The following is a 4,161-nucleotide window of genomic DNA, read 5'->3' as shown; positions in this document are numbered from 1 at the left end:
TGCAAGAGGGTCTCCTGGCTACGCCAGCGCCTGTGTAAGGCCATGTTTGCCTGTGAGGTTGTAGCTGCTCATGTAGGTTGGCTGTATAGTACAGGATATGGGAGTTCTGTTCCTAGCTCTGCTACACCCACCCAGCCTGACCTTGGGCATGTCACTCAGTCTCACTGTACCTCAGTTTCCAAGCTGGAAAATGGGGTGATATTTTCCTACATCCCATGGGTGATAAATTAATTTATGCTGAGATGATCCAGCAAGGGGAGACAAAGCACCCCGTTAGGCAGGCTTGAGGTGTTCTTCCCTATCACTGGTTCAAAGCAGGGGCTTGGTAGCAATGTTTCCTGAAAGCTGAGCGCTTGGGCCCAGGAGCGATTCAGGCACCCACAGAGATCAGCAGAGTGCCCACATGTGGTGGACATCCACATATGCCTGGGCACACATAACTAAATTTATTCCACCCGGGGATGGAACAAAAGTGCAGGAACCCTGCTCGTGATGTGAGGCACAAATCCAGAAGCTCCATCTCCGCTGATGCATAGAACCTGCTAACCCCAGCACAGCTGCACTCTCGGCGGCAACTGCCATCACACAAGCAGAGATGGCCCTGTAGGAAATATTGCTATCAAAGCCTGTGTCCAGCAGGATTAATGGCTCGCCCCGGCTGGGGTGATGGCACGCTTCACTAGCCCTTGCTCTGCCAGTCACACCTGCTGAAATTAATAAAGATCCTTTTGTTGGTATTTAAAAGACTTGTCAGTGGAGCAAACCGATTAATTGCATAAAAAGTACTTAAATGCTCGACTGAGCTGCAGCAGCTTCCAAATTACTTTGGTGGCTAGAGGGACCCTCGTAGGTGACCTGGCTTGGCGTGCAGCCTTGACTTGTAATTGGTCCCCACAGATCGCATGGTAAATCCCATAGCATAGAAATACACCACCATTTATGTGTTTCCAGCTCTGGCACCGATTCCCTCTGTCCTAGCCAACTATTTTAGCTGGTCGGTGCCTCAGTTTCCCCACATGAGGAATAGAGATAATACTAAGCCAGCTTCCTGGGGCTCTGGGTCAAGTTAAATATTAATATTTGCAGAAGGCAAAGTGCTCTGTTAAGCACCCTCTGTGTGCATTCCCCCCTCAGATTCAAGCTCAGCATAAGAGGAAGGCGTTTTGTGTCTAAGGACGTCATTCCCAACTTCACCTAGTAAAAATATGGAAATGGGTTAAACCTAAAGGGAGAATCATCTTTCTTTTTTTTTTTAAGAAAGATCCAGCTTGATGGTGCTGATTTGACTTTCATGAGACTCCAGTTAGATTTTTTTTCTAAAGCTTCCCCACAAAACGGCAAATCTTCTCAAATTAGATCTAGGGAATTATTTTACCAGCACGGATAAAAAGGCTGTTGCATACAGAGCCTGTGGAATTCATGCCTCCTCCACTCCCTGAACGTGCCAGGCAATCGCTTTTGATTTTTCTTTTCTTCTTTTCCTTTCGTGTGGGTGAACTCTCACCATGCCACTGGAAGGAAAATTAAGGTTATGGTGATGCCCAGATGATCAGCAAAGTCCCCAGAGCTGGCAGCGCATGTTTCTGCCAGTGGTGCACATCCCGAGATGCCTTGGTGCACAAAACAGAATTTATTCCACACATTAATAGAAAAAGTCAGCGGGAACCCTGCCCAGGAGCAACTGTACAAAGGTGAGTGGTGAGATTCCCAGCACTTGTAATCATTTGGTGTCTATTGCCTGGATAGTGTAATTACCTCCATGCAACAAAAGTGCCCTGGGTCTGTGTGAACCCCAATGGGTTTCACTGATTTCACTCTTCCAGGATCAGGGCCTGTGTTTGCAGGATTTCCAATGCAGCTGGGGAACCTCATCTTAGTTGGGGCTTCCACGTGCTATTGTGAAACCCATATGATCGCTTCATAGACTCAAAGGACAGCAGAGACTAGTGTGACCCAGATGTCCTAACATGAGGGACTTTGTCTTATAAATACAATTATCCCCTCCGTCCTTCGGAAAAAAGTTTCCGTGTTCCCATTTGCTATTGGTTCACCCTAGTGTAGAAGAACAACTCCTCTTCTCAGTGATTTCTATATAAATGCATATGTAACAGTCTAAGTATTACGTTGTAAAATGCAAAACCATTTTGAGATAGAAAAAGACTCAAATCCCTATGATCATTACTCTCTTTTTAGTCCTGGCATAGATATTGTAACATAGTATAGTAAAAACAAAAATGTAATCATTTGTCGACTCTTGTTATATGTGTGAGAATGAGGCATGTATGGGAAATGAATGTGAAAGACAAAACCAGGCCAGATGCTAGAGGGACCAACAGTGGACGAGAAGGCACCAGAGACAGCTGCATACCAAAAAAGGGCAAACTGACAACGTAGGACGGTGAGGAACAAAGGGGCAAAATGAGCTGAGTGTGGGGAAATGGGACAGTAAGGAGCAAGAAGGACAGCTGAGATAACGTCAGAGGAGAGATTAAAAAGACGGACTTTTCAGCTCAGGAAAAAGGAGACTTGGAGGGTGGGGATGTGATAGAGGTCTGTGAAATCATGCGTGGTGTGGAAAAAGTGAATAAGAAAAAGTTATTTATTTGTTCCCATAACATAGGGACTAGGGGTCACCAAATGAAATTAATGGGTAAGTAAGTAGGTAGTCCGTCATGTCCAGCGATGACTTCTTGAGCTTGCACAGGCTCATTGGTTGTGGACTCGCATGTGGCAGAGGAGTCCAAGCTTTGAACGGCCTGGGCGTTCATAGTGGGGGGCAAGGGAATTGTCCTGGCTCCGTTGGTGTGGCTGCTGTTGTTGCTTTCTTCCTCTCATGAGCACCCATGAGGCGTACGCATCTCTGCTCTTCCAAGTTGTTTTACGCGTGTCGTGTGAGAGCAGGTAGCAGGTTTACAACTAACAAAAGGAAGTTTTGATTCCTGCAGAGCACAATAGGCCTGTGGGACTCCTTGCCAGAAGAGGTTGTGAAGACCAGGATTTTAACAGGGTTCAAAAAGAGCTTGCCAACTTCATGGAGTTTGAGTCCATCAATGACTATCAGCCAGGATGAGCAGGAATGGTGTGCCTACCCTTTATTTGTCAGAGGCTGGAAATGGGCGACAGGGGAGGGATCACTTGATGATTACCTGGTCTGTTCACTCCATCTGGGGCACCTGGCATTGGCCACTGTCAGAAGACAGGACACTGGGCTAGATGGACCTTTGGTCTGATCCAGTGAGACGGTTCTTATGTTCTAACAAACATCTACCAGGAAAACAGCACGCACTCACCCTGATGAAGAGAACCATTCTAAAAGGAAGACCTGCTTCCCATAACGGCCAGGTTTGTCCTGCCATGACCACTGACTGGAACCTCAATCTGGGCCGGAGTAAACCTGGTCCCCCCTCACACTTAGCCTATTTGGCTGCCAGGCTAGCATGAGCAAGAGACTGGTAACTAGCACCTCCTTGGCAGGAGTGTGTGTGTATCTGGAAGCCTATGTTAACTGCTTTGCTATTGTATTGTCAATAAATGCAGCGTATTGTCTTTTCCCCCTTGGAAGATCTCACGTGGCTTTTTGTAAGCATAACACTACAAGGGACCATTGTGAACCTCTGCATACACCTAAAACCTCATGAGCAGTGTTCCCTATAAGCTGAAACTACAAGAAGTCCTGTGGCACCTTATAAACTAACAGATATCTTGGAGCATAAGCTTTCGTGGGCAAAGACCCGCTTCATCAGATGCATCTATTTTACCAGGAGGGTGATGAAACGTTGGAATGTGTTACCTAGAGAGGTGGTGGAATCAACTGTACAAATGCGAGTGGTGGGATTCCCAGTATGTGTAATTGTTTAGTGTCTAGTGCCAGGATAGTGTAACTACCTCCTTGCAAGAAAAAGGCCTTGGGTCTGTGTGCACCCCAATGGGTTTCACTGATTTCACTCTTCCAGCATCAGGGCCTGTGTTTGCAGGATTTCCAATGCAGCTGGGGACCTCTTCTTAGCTGGGGCTTCCAGGTGCTATTATTCACTGCACCCAGGGATCAGAAGCTGGAATAAATATCCGACTGCCTGGCTTCTTGATGGCCAGGGTAGAAAGCCAAAAAACAAAGCAAAACTCACCAAAACAAACAAACAAACAGAGAGAGCCACAGAAGTG

The sequence above is a fragment of the Carettochelys insculpta genome, chromosome 2 (assembly GCF_033958435.1).
Source record: "Carettochelys insculpta isolate YL-2023 chromosome 2, ASM3395843v1, whole genome shotgun sequence".
In the NCBI taxonomy this organism is placed as follows: Eukaryota; Metazoa; Chordata; order Testudines; family Carettochelyidae; genus Carettochelys; species Carettochelys insculpta.
This window is presented reverse-complemented; position numbering follows the sequence as displayed.